Source organism: Megalobrama amblycephala, linkage group LG22 (assembly GCF_018812025.1).
Source record: "Megalobrama amblycephala isolate DHTTF-2021 linkage group LG22, ASM1881202v1, whole genome shotgun sequence".
In the NCBI taxonomy this organism is placed as follows: domain Eukaryota; kingdom Metazoa; phylum Chordata; class Actinopteri; order Cypriniformes; family Xenocyprididae; genus Megalobrama; species Megalobrama amblycephala.
In genome coordinates, this window is record NC_063065.1 from 25,616,055 (window position 1) to 25,626,395 (window position 10,341).

The 10,341-nt window shown below is 36.4% G+C and overlaps 3 long non-coding RNA genes across 3 annotated transcripts; 2 read left to right on the forward strand and 1 right to left on the reverse strand.

Annotated features, from left to right (window-relative positions):
• Positions 1 to 2,987: 2,987 nt before the first annotated feature.
• Positions 2,988 to 3,507, reverse strand: LOC125257577. Its single transcript, XR_007182423.1, has 3 exons — positions 3,441 to 3,507; positions 3,252 to 3,334; positions 2,988 to 3,159 (listed from the first exon to the last, which is right to left on the reverse strand). It is a non-coding gene; the product is annotated as an uncharacterized LOC125257577 (long non-coding RNA).
• A 250-nt stretch (positions 3,508 to 3,757) lies between these two features.
• LOC125258366 lies at positions 3,758 to 4,549 on the forward strand. Its single transcript, XR_007182595.1, has 3 exons — positions 3,758 to 4,013; positions 4,140 to 4,242; positions 4,374 to 4,549. It is a non-coding gene; the product is annotated as an uncharacterized LOC125258366 (long non-coding RNA).
• A 1,027-nt stretch (positions 4,550 to 5,576) lies between these two features.
• Positions 5,577 to 6,058, forward strand: LOC125257618. The gene is made up of 3 exons (XR_007182432.1): positions 5,577 to 5,706; positions 5,813 to 5,895; positions 5,992 to 6,058. It is a non-coding gene; the product is annotated as an uncharacterized LOC125257618 (long non-coding RNA).
• The last annotated feature ends 4,283 nt before the right edge of the window (positions 6,059 to 10,341 follow it).

The following is a 10,341-nucleotide window of genomic DNA, read 5'->3' on the forward strand; positions in this document are numbered from 1 at the left end:
TTGAACAGAATTCACTTCCTGGAGTTTCTCTGACAGTTCTGCCATTTATGGATTTGCAGGCACAGAAAAAAGTGAAAATAACAAATGTATGGATACAGCATACTGTTAAAGTTTGGTCCACCATACAAAAGAAGTTTAGAGGAATAATAGCCTTATCACGTGCAATACCTATTAAAGGTAACCCAGGTTTTCTTCCTTCTATATGGGATGGTGTCTTTAGTAGATGGGAAGAGAATGGTTTAAAGATAGTTAATCAAATTTTTGATGGTGAAACCATAAGACCCTTTTCTCAATTATGTGATAGGTTTTCGTTGAAATCTAATGATCTCTTTAGATATTAACAATTACAACATTATATCACAAATTATAAACATTGGGACATAATCAAAAGAACTCCAACAAATGTTGAAAAATATTTTATTAATATTATTGAACATGGTTTACCTACTAAAAATCATATTGCACATATTTATAGGAAGTTAATGCAGGACCAATCTGATGACACATCTCATATCAAAAGAAATTGGGAATTGCAGTTAAATACAGTAATAGAGGATGAGATGTGGATAAATATATGCGCTGGCTGTCATAAAGGTATAAGTAGTCAAATGTGGAAGGAGTTTGATTGGAAAATGAAGATGAGATTTTTCAGAGCCCCATTGGTGGTTGCCAAATTTGACAGTACATCGCCATTATCACAGTGTTGGAGAGAATGTGGAATGGTGGGGGACTATGTACATATATTCTGGGAATGTCCCAAAGTATTATTGTATTGGCAGGGGGTTAAAAGGGAAATTTGTAAAATGTTAGGAAGAGATATACCAATGCTCCCAGTTTTTTTTTTTTTTTTTTTTTGCTTGATGGTTTCCCCTTGGATCAGTTCAGTAAATCCCAGTTCTTTGTATGGGAGTAAATTGATGCCAAAACCATTGAAAATGGACAGACTAAAAGTCACAAATAGATATTACAACTTGTAAACACAAAACACAATCTACAAATAGATAAAAAATCCGCAAACAAAGTCCTCATGATCCACAAATGTAAAACAAGATCTACAAATAGATGCAAAGTCCTCAAACAAACTCTTTGTGATCCACAAATATAAAGCATGATCTACAAAAAGATTAAAAATCCACAAATAAACATCCTGATTCACAAATAGAAATCAGTGACTTGTACTTGAAAACCAGAATTTGAATGAATGTAAAGTGACTTGTTTGCAGGTGAAGATCATGTTCTTTTTGTAGATTGTGTCATATTTGTTTTCATAATTCTGACACTATTGTTTCACTGTTGTGACAAAATAATGCCATAATCATTGAAAATGAAGAGACTATGAGTCAAAAATGCATATTACAATTTGTAAACACAAAACAAGATCTACAAATAAATTTAAAATCTGCAAATGTAAAACACAATCTGTAAATAGATTCCAAATCTGCAAACAAACTCCTCATGATCCGCAAATGTAAAACAAAATCTACAAATAGATAAAAAATCCACAAACAGACTCTTCATGATTCACAAATAGAAATCAGTGACTTGTACTTGACAACCAGAATTTGAATGAATGCAAAGTGATTTGTCTGCGCATGAGGGTCATTATTTATTTGTAGATTGTGTTGCATTTGTTTTCAGAATTTTGGCACAACTGTTTCGCTGTTTTTTCCATTAAAAAATCTACAAATGCCCTCCTCACAATTTGCAAACAAACACGGTCTAACTTGTATTTTCAAACCACTGTAAAAAGACATTCGTACACATTCTGTGCAAAGCTCAGCATGCAAGTGTTGAATCTGTGTTTGCAGATCACAGGGCATTCACAGATCCCTCTGCACACGTCTACAGATCTTTTTGGCACTATCTTTCCGCAGAGTGTGCGACTACGATCCACACGTGTAGTCAGCCAATCAGGGGTATTGCTTCAATGTGATGTCACGCCCCCTCAATAAGCCCTTTTCAAAATAAGAGCTGACACTTCTCTGATGTGTGGGCTGGGCTCACTGCCATTTGCCGTTGCCGGTGTCACAGCGCTGACAGGCAGACAGAGCCTGGGCAGTGCTGCCGTAGGAGTAAATCTTTGCGTGGCAGGGGGAGCTGCCTCGGGACCTACCACGGTTATGTGCGCCTGCCTCGGGACCTGCCACGGTTATGTGCGCCTGCCTCGGGACCTGCCACGGTTGTGTGCACCTGCCTCGGGACCTGCCACGGATATATATATATAATATATATATATATATATATATATATATAATGCATATATGATATATGCCGATTGATGAATGCGTGCAAACAGTGCATTCCTGCTCTTATGTACCTATTTATCATCTTAACTTAATATTTTATTTGCTCTTATTGCCCATAATAGAGCGCATCTCGTGGATCCTACTCGCGTTGCGCCTGCCACAGCTTAGCGTCGCGCCTGCCTCAAGATCTCTCACTGTTTACAGCTACCAGACACTCTGATTGACACATGAGAGCAAACGGATACATAAATAAGAGCAGGATTGCACAATTTGTCATCTTAACTTATATTTTATTCGCTCTTTTTGCCCATAATGGAGCACGTCTCTTGGCTCCTACTAGCGTCGCGCCTGCCTCAAGATCTCTCACTGTTTACAGCTACCAGACACCCAGGACTGATGCAGGAGAGCACAGAATAAAACATTTCACAGCCAAGGTGAGTAAATTGAACACGTAAAATCACATTGTGGTCTGTGAATTATTGTTTAAGGATCTTTTTAAGTACTAGTTTGTAATATAATAATATTTTTACAGTCTTTATAAAACATTTCTTTAAATGTTTGTGTAATTCAACAACACTGAAACAGCATTAGTTTTTATTTTTATTTATTTATTGTAATATGGGACTCAGACACCTTAAGCAGAGAAAAAAAAAAAAATGTAAAAAAAATGATTGTAAAAAATGGGCTACACATTGTGGCATTAAGGCAAACTCAAAAGGTTATGCTGTACAAAATAAGTAACTATATTAGTTCTGCAAAGTGACTCTTTAGACTGTATTATTCAACAAATTTGATAAAGATAACAGGGAAGGGGGCACAGAGAAAAGTCCAGACAGTAGCACAATGTGTGGTGCAGCAACAGGAGGCATCCCTTTGTCATCAAAACCATTCAGGATCAGAATCTGTGGATGCTCTGTAAAATTGAGTAGATTTAAGGGTTTAAGGCTAGACTGAATATTAAAATCAGGAAAAGGGAATTTAAAAATGCCATTTTAACACACTTACCCCAAATGTCCCTTTGTTTGCAAAGCCGTTTCTGCCTGGAACCTGTGGAAGCCCTCTGTCTTTTTTAGGATTAATAGGGTTACCTTTGAAAGACCAAGAGAGGACAACCATTTACAATGCATTTAATTTGATTGTTCTATATGCATCACCCATGCATTTTTAAGCAAACAAAATTATCCAAAAATTTACCTCAGGAGTAAGTACTTCCAAAATGTAGGATGTATTACTTAATTCTGTCATGTCAATCTGTGTGACTCTTTGAATTCTATCAATGATCCCCTCTGTCTGTTGGCAATAGGCATTGCATTCAACATTGTTACAGTATATTGGTTATATATTAAGTGTAGCTCAAAATGCTAGGAAATAATTCTTTATATTTTTTTGTTTTTCTACAAAAGTTATATGTTTGTTTATTACAAAATTGGTTTACCTGTTGTTCATCAAAAAAATAAATCCTTTCATTAAGTTTCATCTTCAGCTTTGGGGAAAATTTTGAATTTTTATGCAAAAACATCCTGTTTGATCTAATTGTGCCATTTGTGCCAGACACGTGAACAATAGAACACAGCAGAGATTCTTCCAACCCACCAATGGAAGGATATGTGCACCAACAGGCGCAAACATAACACTTGCAGCTGAAGGAAAACTAACAGTCAACCTTGAGTGGATGAAAAACTTCAGAAGTAATCCAAGACTTGCAGCAAAACCCAGAGAAATGGATGACTTCTCATGTCCACACCCTGAGACCAGCACATCAGACCAGTATTTGTTATAGATTTATAGATAGATTTCATCAATAAAAAAAAAAAAAAAGCGCCCTGAAGTATTATGTATTAAAATATTCCATGACTTGGGTACAGTCTGCTTTACATCCATTTTTTTTTTCAGAGATGCATTTAGACATCTAGACTCCCTGGAAGGGTGGACTGAGTGAAAACCACAGCAATGGCACAAAAATGATGGAAGAATCTGTGGTGTTTTTGTTTGCACAGTGAGTGGACAGAGATTTATGTTTGCTACTTTGTACATTCATTAACATTTACAGTATATAATAAATACTATGGAGACTTTAAGTAAATACAGTACATTGTACAAAGCCCTTTACATTTTTGTAGATTGCAGAGATGGAAGCAAAAGGGCTCAGCATGTCTTCTGAGTTGCTCCACACAGAATAGTTGCTCTACCTTCGGATGTACCATGCCTCCTGTTTGGTTAAAAATATACAAACTAAGGTAAAGCAGTGTCAAGCTCTAAATTAAATAATGGTGGTGTTTTCTCTAATCTGGATGTATATATGATCTGTCTAATATTTGAGTAAATATAAAATAAATATTATAAATACTATTTTGCTTAAAATTATGTACTGGTTTGCTCATCTTCTGTTCTTAGGACTTCCCACCTGAGATGACAGCTCGTGAGGCTAAAAACAGATGTTTGGCCCAGGAGATTGATGTTTGCATATTTCAACAAATCCGGACCAAGTAAGTGATAATACTGCATTTTAATATGTTATACTATATTGATTGAGTAGTTATATAAATGTACATATTTCCTCTGCAGAACCATGCATGCAGAGGTCAAGACACTGCAATGGATTCAGTGTGACATTTGTAATAAATGGCTGCACTATGACTGTGCTGGCATAAATTCAGCAATGGTCACAAAGGACATGGCATTCAGCTGTGGATGTGACATTGAAAAGTCATATCCTTACGAGAAGTATACGGTTTACATTTTCAAATAAATTTCATTCTCTAATCACTACATTACAAATACATCGAATGCTTCTGTAACCATCCCATTTCTTTTAACAGAACACTATCAGTGTTGAAGCAGGGATTGGTGGTGAACATAATGGCAGAGCAGGACATTATGGTAAACAACATGAATACTTCATCACACCAATAACTGAATAAATGTGCCTTACCTTTTGTAAGGTTCTTATCTGCATATCCATTCTCTTTTGACATTTACATGCATATCTGTTGGAAGTTTTTGGAAGTGAACAATTAAAAAAATATTATATATTTGTTACACTTGTTTCAAAGAAATACTGCATGATGCATTTCTTCACATTGTAGGAGCTACACAACGGCTTGACAAATGGCACAATTAGATCAAACAGGATGTTTTTGCATAAAAATCCAAAATTTTCCCCAAAGCTGAAGATGAAACTTAATGAAAGGATTTTTTTTTTTTTTTGATGAACAACAGGTAAACCAATTTTGTAATAAACAAACATGTAACTTTTGTAGAAAAACAAAAAAATATAAAGAATTATTTCCTAGCATTTTGAGCTACACTTAATATATAACCAATATACTGTAACAATGTTGAATGCAATGCCTATTGCCAACAGACAGAGGGGATCATTGATAGAATTCAAAGAGTCACACAGATTTACATGACAGAATAGAGTAATACATCCTACATTTTGGAAGTACTTACTCCTGAGGTAAATTTTTGGATAATTTTGTTTGCTTAAAAATGCATGGGTGATGCATATAGAACAATCAAATTAAATGCATTGTAAATGGTTGTCCTCTCTTGGTCTTTCAAAGGTAACCCTATTAATCCTAAAAAAGACAGAGGGCTTCCACAGGTTCCAGGCAGAAACGGCTTTGCAAACAAAGGGACATTTGGGGTAAGTGTGTTAAAATGGCATTTTTAAATTCCCTTTTCCTGATTTTAATATTCAGTCTAGCCTTAAACCCTTAAATAATTCTACTCAATTTTACAGAGCATCCACAGATTCTGATCCTGAATGGTTTTGATGACAAAGGGATGCCTCCTGTTGCTGCACCACACAGTGTGCTACTGTCTGGACTTTTCTCTGTGCCCCCTTCCCTGTTATCTTTATCAAATTTGTTGAATAATACAGTCTAAAGAGTCACTTTGCAGAACTAATATAGTTACTTATTTTGTACAGCATAACATTTTGAGTTTGCCTTATTGCCACAATGTGTAGCCCATTTTTTACAATCATATTTTTTACATTTTTTTCTCTGCTTAAGGTGTCTGAGTCCCATATTACAATAAATAAATAAAAATAAAAACTAATGCTGTTTCAGTGTTGTTGAATGACACAAACATTTAAAGAAATATTTTATAAAGACTGTAAAAATCTTATTAACTTACTAAACTAGTACTTAAAAAGATCCTTAAACAATAATTCACAGACCACAATGTGATTTTACGTGTTCAATTTACTCACCTTGGCTGTGACATGTTTTATTCTGTGCTCTCCTGCATCAGTCCTGGGTGTCTGGTAGCTGTAAACAGTGAGAGATCTTGAGGCAGGCGCGACGCTAGTAGGAGCCACGAGACACGCTCTATTATGGGCAATAAGAGCGAATAAAATATTAAGTTAAGATGATAAATAGGTACATAAGAGCAGGATTGCACTGTTTGCACGCATTCATCAATCGGCATATATCATATATGCATCATATATATCCGTAGCAGGTCCCGAGGCAGGCGCACATAACCGTGGCAGGTCCCGAGGCAGCTCCCCCTGCCACGCAAAGATTTTACTCCTACGGCAGCGCTGCCCAGGCTCTGTCCGCCTGTCAGCGCTGTGACACCGGCAACGGCAAATGGCAGTGAGCCCAGCCCACACATCAGAGAAGTGTCAGCTCTTATTTTGAAAAGGGCTTATTGAGGGGGCGTGACATCACATTGAAGCAATGCCCCTGATTGGCTGACTACACGTGTGGATCGTAGTCACACACTCTGCGGAAAGATAGTGCCAAAAAGATCTGTAGACGTGTGCAGAGGGATCTGTGAATGCCCTGTGATCTGCAAACACAGATTCAACACTTGCATGCTGAGCTTTGCACAGAATGTGTACGAATGTCTTTTTACAGTGGTTTGAAAATACAAGTTAGACCGTGTTTGTTTGCAAATTGTGAGGAGGGCATTTGTAGATTTTTTAATGGAAAAAACAGCGAAACAGTTGTGCCAAAATTCTGAAAACAAATGCAACACAATCTACTAATAAATAATGACCCTCATGCGCAGACAAATCACTTTGCATTCATTCAAATTCTGGTTGTCAAGTACAAGTCACTGATTTCTATTTGTGAATCATGAAGAGTCTGTTTGTGGATTTTTTATCTATTTGTAGATTTTGTTTTACATTTGCGGATCATGAGGAGTTTGTTTGCAGATTTGGAATCTATTTACAGATTGTGTTTTACATTTGCAGATTTTAAATTTATTTGTAGATCTTGTTTTGTGTTTACAAATTGTAATATGCATTTTTGACTCATAGTCTCTTCATTTTCAATGATTATGGCATTATTTTGTCACAACAGTGAAACAATAGTGTCAGAATTATGAAAACAAATGTGACAATCTACAAACAGAACATGATCTTCACCTGCAAACAAGTCACTTTACATTCATTCAAATTCTGGTTTTCAAGTACAAGTCACTGATTTCTATTTGTGAATCAGGATGTGTTTATTTGTGGATTTTTAATCTTTTTGTAGATCATGCTTTATATTTGTGGATCACAAAGAGTTTGTTTGAGGACTTTGTATCTATTTGTAGATCTTGTTTTACATTTGTGGATCATGAGGACTTTGTTTGCAGATTTTTTATCTATTTGTAGATTGTGTTTTGTGTTTACAAGTTGTAATATCTATTTGTGACTTTTAGTCTGTCCATTTTCAATGGTTTTGGCATCAATTTACCCCCATATATTTGCATTACATATATTATTAATGGCAGCCAGGAAGATAATAACTGTAAACTGGATGAAGGTGCACGAACCTACTGTGACAGAGTGGACACAAAGACTGAAACAGATATACATATTTGAGAAAATGACTGCGGACTTGCAGGTAAAATCTGACTCTTTTCGACAGAAGTGGGCACTTATTGAAACGTATTTGCTCGAAGGAAATAGTTCTAACATATATTAATGTATGAACGATGCAGGTAATATACTGAAGGTTATTTACTAAATTGCTGTCAGGTTTTTTTTTTTTTAATTTTTAATTTTATTTTATTTTTATTATTATTATTTATTTTTTATCCCTTAGTGTTTATTTATTCATGTATTTGTCAAGTATTGAGTTGTATTCTGTTTTGTTTAAAAAAAAAAAAAAAGTTTAATAAAAAAGTTAAAAAAAACAAACAATGCATCATATGTGGGGCAATATCATCATATGTGGGGCAATATCATCAGTTGTGGGACCACTGGTTACCTGAGTTTCGCTTTGCTATCAACTCAGCCTATCAAGAAACCACTGGCAAAATCCCGGCTGAGCTGATGTTGGGCCGTCGACTTCAGGGACCCCTGAAGACTTCAGGGGGGATTTATGTAGCATTGCCACATAAGGGGTGATATTTATACTTGTGTATGATTAACAAGAATGTGTGGTTGGTCATTTATTTTAATTGTCACCTCGTGCTCTGTTCCGTTGCTCCGGTGTGTGTGTGTGTGTGTGTGTGTGAGAGAGACCCCATGTGAATGAGCTCTCGTGAGATTTCGCACGTCCCGTGCGGCCTACTGATCACGTGACCATAACACAGAACTTTAAAGGTAGCCGGCTTACCGGCATCTGGTAGTGTCTGTGTTCGCTCCCTTCCGTTATCTCATTTGTGGAATACTTACCGAACTGTTTTTGTTGGAGTTTACTGCCGCCTCGCTTGTGGAGTTTTGTCTGGGTGTTTTTTGGGACTTTGGACTACTTACCAGTGAGGATTTTTAACAGTTTCGGTTATCACGTTGGATCTGCTCTCGGACATTCATTCATTCATTCATGGACATTCTCCGGTGAGACTGATTAAATTTCATACATACTACAGTTGGACTTTCACTTTTGCATACACCTTTTTTTTTTTTTTTTTTTTTTTCTGGTTATATTGTGGGTCTTTTTTTCATATTTTTTCCTGAGGAACGAGCGGTTCTCTCAATTTAGTGTACGCTCTATTCGGAGTGTTACATGGTCATCAGCACGATGCCCTGAACGAGCCTATGAAGTTTCGCACCAGCGCCACCTAGTGATAAAATCAAATATTCAAATGCTTATCACTTTAAGTATGGTCAACTTATTTTCAAAAGAGTCATGTCCTTAGACTCCTGAATCCCTGCGGAGTCCAACGATACCAAACATGCTAGGTTTTGACTTATGGTTTGTCCGCCATGTTGAATTTTGCAAAAAACATACTTTTTTGAACTAGTCCTAGACCCTTGTTTGATTGTCATGAAAATCAAATCGCATCATCTTCAGTCCATTCTGGCAAAAAGTTATCAAAAGCTTTCTGATAAACTCAACCATTCTCAAATAACACGCAAATCAATTTAACGTAGAGCACCCAATTTGGACTCATGGCTGTATCTCTGCAATGCTTTATCATATTCAGACCAAACTTCATACATATCATCCCAAGCAAGACCAGAGCCTACATGCGGAGTTTCTTTGCAATGCCACCTACAAAAAATGGCTATTTTTGCTTATAGCTTCAGATAGGTTTGTCCAAAAATCATAAAGTTAGTCTTGTTAGATTCGGGGCATCATGCCGAGTCGAATGTTATCCAATTTTCCCATGTCAGCCATTTTGGCCATCGGCCATTTTGAATTTTGTTTTAAAATGCTGTATTTTATGAACGCATTAGCGTATCGTTATGAAACTCGGTATTGTTCATCAGCACAAGGCCCTGAAGGAGTCTGAGTAGTTCCGAACCAGCGCCACCTAGTGTCTTTTTTTCATATGCTTATAACTTCTGATCTGGTTGACTTATTTTTACGGGAGTCATATCCTTAGCAAGTGTCATTGTCACCTCACTCTGACCATACCACATTCATTTGGTCACAGCACCACCTATTGGTCGAAAGTGATAAACCAGTAAATCTTTATTATTGACTGTGTATATATCATTTTCCAACTCTTTTGACTTAAATGATCTTAATAGGTCTTTAATTGCTCACTGTTGCAGTTGGTCCAATGCTCCCAGCCATGTTGGCTGGCTTGTTGTGCCTTTTTTGCTTGGCCCCGTAATTGCTGCTTGCAGCTATATTTATTATTATTATTATTGATGATGATGATGATGATGATGATATTATTATACGACTTATTA